We start from the raw sequence: 11,246 nt of genomic DNA on the forward strand, positions 1-11,246 counted from the left end.
TCCGGCATGCTGATGACTCAGAAGAAATTGCCTGGCGTCTCACGAAAATCCTCAATAATCGCCTTCGATAGGTTGTGTGCGGGGACGCGTCTTTTTCTGCCAAGCCTCTCGGCGTTTGAACCCGTAAATAAATTGACAGCTTGGTACGTACTTTCATTCCTGGCCTGGTGAAACATAACCCGCCTTGGACGTTGTGCGAGTTGTAACTCCTTAAATGTGCAGGTAGTAATCGAAAGGCGATGAATAACTGGAACGCGACCACTTGCTGCAGGATATGCTAGGGCTTATCTGCAGCAGCGCTGGATAGAACGCTGGGGTCGATCCAGTGTGGTCGTGCCCGATCAGACGCATTGCGCAGCCAAGTTCAAAACATCAAAGGCAAACGTGCACATTCAGTGCACCAAAGAACGATGCTAAAAATCTACACAGCGAACGCCACAGACTGACTTGTTTGCTGGCCGTCAGGATGTATTTCGCGCAGATAACGAAGGCCACGTTGTTACTAGGACCTAGCATACTCCTAACGTGGGTGGCGCCGATAAGCATGCGAAACTCCTTGCATTTTGAATACGCCTTATCTTGTTGAGTGAAACGAATCAAGGTACTTTAAACTACAAATGTCGTTGCACGCTTCATTTTAGTGTACGCAACGTAATTTTCACAGCGCACGCATCTTCCCCGTACGCCCAACTAAAAGTGTCTGATATCTGGCGTGTACATAACTTGCGCGCGCAAACGCAGGCATCTCTCATGCGTTAAGCGCATGCGACGTCGTGCTCCCTCTCGCCCGTTGCGCGCGCTAAACTAAAATTTTCTAAAGATACGGAGGTCCCATTCCTGCAATGATCACCGCCTTTCGTAATCTCTTTTGCCTCAATTATTAATCTGTTCTACCAGTCGACTTTCTACAATCACAGGAGATGCGCGCAAATCTGGTACATAGTTGCAATCTCTGTACTGTGTTGACAAGTGACCCTCTCTGCCGTTCCTAACATTGTTGAAACTGTCTGAACCTGTCATTTAGGCACTTCTCAGTATGGCTTACGTACTTTCCATATGACAAGGGAATATTTCAGACCACACCAACCTGGAATTCGACATATTTACTTTCGTGGTGTACGGTACAGGCTGGTGCCTTTCGGAGGCAAGGCTTTCTCATTTCGCAAAGTTTAAACATGTTCAAAGGTGCAGAGAAGGTCACGTTTGCATCCCTGCTCACTTAGCAATCTTCAAGGAATAGGACACGCGATGAACGTACGGCATCACAACTACCTTTTCTTTTACATGAAGCAGCCATTGGTTCATTTCACACACACACACACACACACACACACACACACACACACACACACACACACACACACACACACACACACACACACACACACACACACACACACACACACACACGCACGCACACACACACACACGCGCGCGCGCACGCACGCACGCACGCACACACACACACACAGAGAGAGAGAGAGAGAGAGAGAGAGAAGCCAGGGATTATAAAAGAAGTGTTTTACGGGTTTTTTCACAGTTAAATAGTTTCACATGGTTACCAGGTTTTAAAGCGATGTACAGATTTACAGTGATGCCAGTGGTAACGTTTTGTTCATTGCCTGGCATACTCCGTCACTGAAATGCGATATCGAGCTAGCGCATGATCTTATAGCCGTTTTTACCGAACGAAAGTTTACATGAATGCGGACTCTTATCATTTGACAGCCTTTTGTGTAAGCCCTGTGCGGCTTGTACAAGCACTATTTTCTTGTTCTTGCTTTCTATAGTGACACTAACACTTTACAACACATGCTTTATTGACAATAAACGACAAGGAATCACGTAAAATTTGGATGAGAGAAAGACGATCGCCATTATGCCATTTGTTCACCGCTAAACAGTGAAGCACTCTACATATGCCACTAGGCTATAAGCATCCATTTGCAGAATAGACACCTTTGATGTGAAATTATTAGGCACTCTTAAATGAGACGCTTCAATAAATGCGACAGGTTGGTTCGTGACCGGTTCCGATTGGCGGGCGAAGTTTTAACTGTTAGAGGGCCAATGCGTGGTAGTTGGTGAAATCCACTGAAATTTTGGTGTCTAAGCGCGACCCTATTTGTTAGTGGCTACAGTTAGCGTCCAGCATGTTAAACTCCACTCTCACCCTCCCCCTCCCTTTGCTCGCATACAAAACCTGTAGACACCAAGGTCTACAATAGAAGATAACATTTGATGCACAACTTGTGTGCATTTATGTCTCAGACGTTCAATGCCACATATTTCATTTTGTCAGGCTTTGCTGGCAGTTTTTTTTTATTTACGCAACCGCGCTATAAAATGTGACCAGGATAGTTTTTGAGCGCCTTGTATAGGCTTTTGAAAAGTTTGGAGGAACAATTTATTGTACTTTCTTGAACAAAGCTTTGAATAAGCTTTCGATACCGTGGCCAGCTAAGCTAGAGCCACACTCGTCTAATACCTGCCACATCCTCCCGTGGCACAGTGTACCAAGCCATCATCTCCGACGATTCGGACAGGCACTCCCTGTGTTAGGTGGATTCCGCTAAAGTGTGCCATCGTCCCCAGCGCCGACTCGATCACCACCGTCTGAATATTGGTCGCGATAAACGCCCCGTGCACAGAGTCGGCACATACTCGGCAGCCAGTCAGGAGACGACGTGTTGTATATAGTGGACACGGGGAATAGACCAGGCATAGCGTTCATTGATCTATCTTAACGGCTGCTACGCAACGAGTCGGAAGCACTGGCTGCTCTGTGTAGGCGTGGCAACACTCCGCGGCGGCCGAGCGGCAGGCTCTCCTGCCTCTTGCCGATGCGAAAGGGCGTTCATCAATCTGTCAATATACAGACTAAGTGGCGCGTGACCACTTTGCGCCTGTCCCAGCGCCCTCGCGTGAGTGGTTGTCCGGCCAGCAAGTGACAAGCCCCACTGAATCACCGGTGCCATCCGCACCATTCAACGTAGCTAAAAGAGAGAAGGTGGCGGGCGCCGCATTCCTAATATAAGGTTTCGAACACGATGGAACAAATGTCCCTCATTAGTCAAACGCCAACTCAGCTGCCAGGCGGCGATAACGCGCAATAAAAAGTGCGGGATGTGTCTCATCCGTTCACGCTAAAGCGCGGCCCACGTGCCAGAGGTGCGAAAAATGGTTATGAGCTAGAATGACTCTGTGGTGGATATTTCTGCAGAGGCGCGACCCTGGCCTTATGAACAGCCCCTATTGTGCCGCAGAACCTCGCCCGCGCTGTAAGAGCAGCCCTAAAAGGAAGCCCCGTCCAAAAGGTTGAGAGACGATTGGTGACTTGAACAATCTAAAAGAGCATACGCCTCGCGAGGCGCGCTTTCGTTGGTGTACAGTTGCCTTCGACTCGCACGCAGTAGCGTCAGCTGCTATCACCGGTGCTTACGTTAGCCGCAAATTCAGATATGCACGTCTAGTGAAGACACAGCCACAAGTACGACATTTACGGTTATGCTAGGTTTTGTCGAAAGCGTTCACAGTTTGTCGTTTCGTTCTGTCGAACATGTACGCACCGAGCCTGAACGCTAATACGGAGGTAAAGTCAATCTGCAAGGACTAATACACCGCGAAGGGCTTGAAAAACATCACCAGAGGTATTCAAAGAAACGTTTGGAATTGGTTGAACTGGCGCCTATTGTCCTCTGGTTCACTCGCGCAACTCGCGCAAGACAATTATAGGGGTAAAATATCAGTGCCATAACGAGAAATACGAATTTCGAAAAAGTATACACATTAGAAATCTAATAAGCGTATATCTTGTATTCACGTGCACATACCTTATTCCAGACTCCGCTTCACAGGTGCGCTGGATGACAGTAGAGGATTTCAGCTTCTACGTATACTGTTTTACGTTACCGTGTTTTCAGATACCGGTTTGCGTTTGCTGTCTTACCGGAACGTATGTTTTTCAACGTTTTGGTTCCCCATGCGTAAATGTTTACGTACGTACGCAAACTTATGCCTTTACATTTTCGCAAACCACAAATTGCGATGCTAACTTCATTCAACCATCTTTAGCTCTTTATTCAACCATCTTTAAATTGAATCACCGCTGCGGAAAAATCACGAAATGCTTCTCTATCCAGCACAGTGTCATCGTATGCGCCACGGAATGAAGAAATACAAGGTTACTGCCACGATGGTGTCGGCATCTTATGACTTTTCGTGCAACCAGTCGAGAACACGTTGGCTTACGCGTAATATTTTTTAGCTGAAAATGATTGCAAAGGTAACACAATCCTAGTAACGTCGCTGCGCGGTTTTTCGCCAGACGTACAATTCACGATGTTTTAGCAATAACAATTCTGCAATTTTCTGGTGCATTTTGACCACACTAGACGGCGCAACCTATCCAGCTGTCGGAGGCTCACACGTTCACGATTTTGATGTTATAGGCAATTCTAGCTTTAGTAATCCGGCGGAAACAATGTAACCGCTATTGGCGCTCACACTTCGGCTTATTTTGACTCGACGACTAGAGTCTACGCAATGTGGATATCGCGAGATCCTACGAATGAAGTGGATATGCAATATAGGGCCTCAACGTAAAGCCTATCAGGCGGGTACCTTACGTTACGTAAAGGTTTAAGTTCTGTTAGGACCCGCGTATGTGCAGATTCTATTCGGTATCCGGTGACACTGTAAGGTAGAGAAATATACGCACAAGATAAAATCCCCTAGTAACCACACAGCGTGAGCAGTCAATTGGGATGGCAACGCGCAAGCTGAAATTTTTTCGTATTGTGGCGCTTCACGTCAGCACTATGATTATGTCCAGCTGGTTCATTCAGAGTCCCTTGGTCCTTTTCAGAGTACTTTCAGGTGCTCTCTACTATAACTTGGAAAAGCGACCAACCAATATTTGGTCACGTGACTCATCTAGATTACACCCTGGTCCTGGCTCAACGACAGCCCCGCCTGCATGTGTGGTGCTTCTAGCGCCTTGTTTGTTTGCAGCAGAAGACGCTGTGATGTGTATCCTCTTCGGGCCTCTGATTTCTCTGATTGGTGGCTGAGCTTTTGACTCTGACACGCTTTCTCTGGTTCGGGTTAGGAGCGGGCTATGCACTGTTCTAATCCCAGTTATAGCACGGTACAACCCAGCCGAATGTATCATTAGTCGGGCCCAAAAGGGTTGCGAGCAGAATAATAAAAATTAGTATCGCTAGAGACCGAGAAGCAGATAGATCGTAATGTAACCAGTAGCACAGTGGTAGCTGGGTTGTAGAATAAGCGGGGTTGTCACAATTTTCAGCGGAAAAACGTGCACAAATGTTGCAGATGATCTGATTCATTAAACTGGTCGCTGTTGTAAAAGCACACGTATTATTTTCCGATACGCACATAAATATTCGATGACGCACTGATGAAAAGCTGCGGTCGCAGTGCCCCAGCCATTGGGAAGCCACCACAATGGGTGCCACGTGAAATGATGCCTTTCATCACGCGTGAGTGACATCTGTAGCGCAGCTAATCGATGTGGTTGTTTCGATGGTCTTGCCGGCTGAATAATTGGTGATAACTGTTAATCGCTCCTTTTCAGCATTCGACCGGAGACACGAAAATGAAACACAGCGCTGACGGAAGGGTTATAACATCACAACCACATGTAACTAAAACATGCCGACGCTACACGCGGTAAGCATCCCTTGTAAACGATGCAATACATCTATCAATTATATACGTACGCCTGCGTCACCGTTTGAATTAGCCCGACGCATCTGGCTGAGTTATATTCATATAGTTATGCGCTATCCTAGAAGCAAAGGGCTGTCATACGTGCTAAAATGCTGGTTCCCACCCGGTTCCCTTGATTGATGCATCTGCCTTGAGATAAGGAAAACATTTGACAATGAAGTGTAATCGCATCGTGTGCCGACGGAAACTTTTGCTCACTCCTTTGTCTCCTTTACGCTGACGATAGTACAATATTTTCCTGTGACAAAATCTCCAAAATCTCCTATTATAATAAAATACAGATGTCAGTAATTTTGTTTTATTGTGCAATAATAACTTGTTGAAAATTAACCTTATTAAAACAACTTTCATGTTATTTAACCCTCGTAAAAAACGTAACAATAGATCCGGAAATATACATAGATAACTGCGTCATTACACCATCAAAGTCAATTACTTTTCTAAGTGTAACATTAGATCGTCACCCAAAATTTAACTTTCATACAAACTCTGTCATCAAGAACACAGCTTTTAACATTCGCATACTCATTAGCCCTAAACATTGTTTTAAGCAATATATTCTCAAATCACTTTACTATGCATTTTATTCACAGTCACACTAATTACTGCATTTCTTCCTACGCCAACACGTACGCAACTCATCTGGCATCCATTATTCACCTTCGGAAAATAGCAAGCCGTATCATCACTCATAGTTCATACACTGCATCAGCAGCACCCATCTTTAGCACTTGTGAAGTTTTACCTGTCACCTCCACTTTTCAACACAAACTTGGTGTTTTGTTATTCAGAAGTAGAACAGGTAAAACTCCAATAGACATACTTCCCCTAACACACCGTCACAAGTATAGTAACACGCGGCTTTCTTAAAATAGTAACCTCCTGCTTCCAAAAGTAAACACTAAATACGGTAAAATCACAAAGTTGTTTACTGCAATTTCATCATGAAATTCACGTCCATGGACTATTAAATCAAGCCCATCATTACATAATTTCCAGTGTCAACTCAAACAGTTTTTACTAACCACACGCATCACCTGATCATTTTGGTGCATTTTTATCTGTGTTGGTTTATATATATTTGTATTTATGCATGTGTATATACCTTGATAAATGTTTAAGTGCTAGTTTGTTAGAGTGAAATTGTTTATTACGGTTTATTTGTTGTCAATCTTTGTTTACGTTTATTGTACTTGTTCTCACAGGAGGTCCTCCTGACAGTTCTCACTTCGGGACCTTCTTCTATATTGTTCACTTTTTTTGTTGTAATGTTTTGTAGTACTGTACTAAGTATACTGAATGAATTGAAATAAATTCCTTCAGAACTTCGACGACGAGTCACGACTATGCTGTGCAGGTGATGATTGGGTGTCGCCTTTACGAATGCGTACACGTTCCGCATAGGAATGGTCAACACTGCAACATGTGACCATTGCGGCAGAGACAAAACACTTTGGCATATTCTGTGCGAATACCCAGAGTACTGTTCGCAGAGACAGCCACTCTGCATTGGACTAGACCAACTGGACAACCAGACTTTCTCGGAAGAAAAAATTCTGTGCTACCGAAAGGACTTCGTGTCGCAGAAGAAAGGTGGTCCTGCGCTTCCTACGTTCAACCGGTCTCCCCAAACGACTTTAATCGGACCTCCCTGCATGTGTGTGCATATGTGTGTGTTTTTTTTTCAAATTTATTTATCTCCCTCACTCTCTACCCCCTTTCCAACCCTTATTTTCCCATCCTTGTACAGGATAGCAAATCAGTTCTAGGTTAGCCTCACTGTCTTTTCTATTTATATATTTCTCCTTCTATTTTTTCTGAAAAAGAAAGAAAAAGCGATGACTCAGCAATAGGTACCTGAGTCATCGCTTTTTTCTCACCCACAGTCTTTAGTTCAGTTGCTAATAAAATGGTCCCTAATGAGAATCTCGCGTATGTACTCACGTGGGCACTTATAGAGCCTGTTGGTCTGCGATATGTCACCGGGTGACAGGCGCACCCGCTGACTGATCTCGGGCCGATGCCTTGTGGTGGCGTTCTCCTGCGGCAGGATGGTGTCCAGGTGCGTGATCTTTGAAAACGCGTTGCGCGCGTAATGCATGATGGACTCGAAGTCATACGCCAGGCCCAACAAATTGACCTAGAAGGGGGAAGATGTGTAAAAAGAAGTGATAGTACGGCAAAAATAATATTATTAATAAAGTAACAATCATATTTTTATTACTAATAAAGTAATAATAATAATATTATCAACTCGAAGATTTATGTCCGGAACCACTTGGATCTTAGCCAAATGATAAAATTGTGAGAAACGCGATAGGAGAAATCTACAGAAATTTCTACCACCTATGGTTCTGAAACCCGGACATAAACTAAAGCACATGAGCCTCTAAAAATAAACAATAGTAAATGGTATTTGTCCCTATGAAAAAACTCACTGGCGAAAGCCATCATGCCTGGCCACATTAACAGGCAATTTATGTAACGCGAATTCCCCATAGACGAAGTAGACGCGCCGCCCTCTAGATCGAATGCTGTGGCAATAAAAGGAAAGGTAAATTTTTTTATAAACTTTCGATGTAACTTGAAGCGCCAAGACATTGCTTGATTGTGATCTTTTCCCGCGCTATCAACCGGAGGTGTTTGATTGATATATAGGGTTCAACGTCCAAAATACACTATATGATTATGAGAGACGCCGTAGTGAAGGGGTCCCGAAATTTCGACCACCTGGGGTTCTTTAATGAGCACCCAAATCGGAGCACACGTTCCTACAACATTTCCGCCTCCATCGGAAATGCAGCGGCCGCAGCCGGGATTTGATCCTGTGACCTGCGGGTCAGCAGCCGAGTACCTGACACTAGACCACCGCGTCGGGGCAACCAATGGTGAACTGAACAATTAGTTGCAGTACGAGACGCAGAGGCGTCGTTGAGCCGGTGGGGCCCATCCGTCCGGGGCAAAATGTCAAGTGTCAGCCGTCTCGGCAAGATAGAGCTCAAGTGGAAAATTTTCAACTGATAGCGTTGAAGAGTTGGTTTCCCAAAAATCCTTGCGTTGGCGTCAGCGCTGCCAGTTGCACGAAAAAAAATCATCTCGTCCATGGCAAAAAAATTTGAGAAACATGCAAATAAAACAAACAATAAAAAACATCAGTCTGAGTAAGAATCGAAACTCGTCTGCATTCGTGGCAAGGCAGTATTCTATCACAGAGCCACGCATTGCTTAATGCTGTTTTGAAAAAAAAATCATAAGATGAAGAGAGACAGAAACAACTGCTTAAGATTACACACACAGAATAAAGGGACAGCTTTGCCGCAAAGGCAAAGCAATGAACGCGACAGCAAGAAACTGGAAGGTCACGAGAAGAATGGCAAGCAAATCGAAACGTTCCCCACGTTTCTCACGCACAAATGACGCACGAAACCTACTCATAAGTACAGATCAACGTAAATAAGCCTTTCAGTTGTCACTATTCTATGTCTGAAAAGCGCTCCGTTTTCGCAAACGGAGAGAGTGCAAAGATTTCAGTTACCTTTGTGCGTCCGGTAACAACAACAGGATCATTCCGGTGAAATCCCAAGGCCAGCCAAGGCGTACGATCTTTCCCACCGCGAGATGAGGGCGCGCGAACGAGTGTCCCGTCGCGTCGTGTTGATGCGGCGACGCGCGCCCATTGCGCCATCTTGCTGGTAATGCTAAAACACAATAGACTGCCCCCGGGACGCTCGTCAACAACGGTAAGTGGTAGCTATCAATAGCTTTTCGTTTGAAATAACAAGTACGTGCCTCTCCATGCCTCTGTGCTTAACGCCTCGCAGTCACGTTTCAGAGGCCCGAAGTTCGATACCGTGCGCGAGTCTTTTTCTGGATAGTTTTTGTTTCTTGCGTTTTCATATATATATATATATATATATATATATATATATATATATATATATATATATATATATATATATATATATATATATATATATAAGTAGTCTAGTAGATCCTCCGTGGTTGGTGGATTTACTTTAATCCTGATGAAGGCCAGACTCTAGGCCGAAACGTCGAAATAAACCACGTTGTGACCGCTCACAGAGGATCTACTGAAATATATATATATATATATATATATATATATATATATATATATATATATACATATATATAAATATATATATACATATATATATGTATATATATATATATATATATATATATATATATATATATATATATACACTAGCATGTAGGGTGTTTCTGGCTGTTGCGTTGCTAGTGTCATCATTACTTGTGTCGAAGGATTTGGTCGGCAGAAAAACGACGACCAACTCGCGCTTCTCGACCGAAGTTGTTCCGCTGCTTGCTACACTGTTACTTTCACTGATTTTAATACCGTGATAAACTGGTGTAGGCGCAGGGTACAATCCCAATTCGCTAGTTTTAACTCAAGCCGTTTCAAGCGTCTGCCACCATTCCGAAAATTTCGAAGGAAAACCTGCCGCTTCACTTCAGCCGCTGCTTGCTAGGACTACCAGCTAAATTTGGCCCCCTGAGCTCGGCGAGAATAACCACCACAACGGCAAGTCAGATGCAAGAAAGCAACGTAGACCAACTCACATCCACCCCGAGTGTCGTCTACACAGCACGAACCTCGAAGCCGTTTCATGGTGATGTATTTGCGGACGTAGATGACAGGCTAGACCACTTCGATCGGGTTGCAGCCGCCAACGAATGGAACGACACCAAGAAGCTTCACTACGTCTATTGCGCAATTGAAGGCTATGCTCACATCTGATATGAGAACCATGAGCCGTCTATCCCCAACTGGCAAGAATTTAAGCGACAGCTATGCCACGCATTCAGAAATCTCGAAAGGAAAGAAAAGGCCGAGCAGGCTCTGCAGAGCTGGCTTCAGAAGCCTAATGAAAACGTGGCTATGTTTGTCGAAGACATGTCACGGTTGTTTAAGCGCGCTGACCCAATGGTGGATGAAACAAAAAAGTTCGACTCCTCCTGCAGGGTGTCAAGTAGCAACTTTTTGCTGGACTCATACGTAAGCCCCCAACCCCTGTCGATGAGTTCATCGCGGAAGCTACTACCATGCAACGGGCACTTCAGCAACGCTCTCTACAGTACGACGCCAAGCTTCTGTTGCCGCGGTGTCACCTTTTACCTGTTGACAGGACTTATCAGCACTTATCAGCACTCCACAATCTTGTGCGGAGCGTGGTCCGCGAGGAGCTGAAAAAAGTCCGTCCCACTTCTGCTCACCCAAATGCGACGATTCTGGGAGACATTATTCGCGATTAACTCAAGAATGTGACCCAATCATGGCTCCCAATTCGTGCGGAAGCTCCTGCTCTGTGTTACGCCGAAGCATTGAGGAGTCGTCAACCTTCTAACAGACGGTGGCCACCCTCTACTTTCTCACCATCGCCCCGTCAATTCGCACATGAATATAACTAGGAGAGCGCTTTTCAGTATGACGTTCCGCGTGAAGTCAC

General features: G+C 44.9%; 1 pseudogene; it reads right to left on the reverse strand.

The window, feature by feature from the left end:
• The window catches only part of LOC142775448 (protein tolkin-like), a 327,993-nt pseudogene extending 319,289 nt beyond the window's left edge, over positions 1-8,704 (reverse strand).
• Positions 8,705-11,246: the final 2,542 nt, after the last annotated feature.

This window comes from Rhipicephalus microplus, chromosome X (genome assembly GCF_043290135.1).
Source record: "Rhipicephalus microplus isolate Deutch F79 chromosome X, USDA_Rmic, whole genome shotgun sequence".
Lineage (NCBI taxonomy): Eukaryota > Metazoa > Arthropoda > Arachnida > Ixodida > Ixodidae > Rhipicephalus > Rhipicephalus microplus.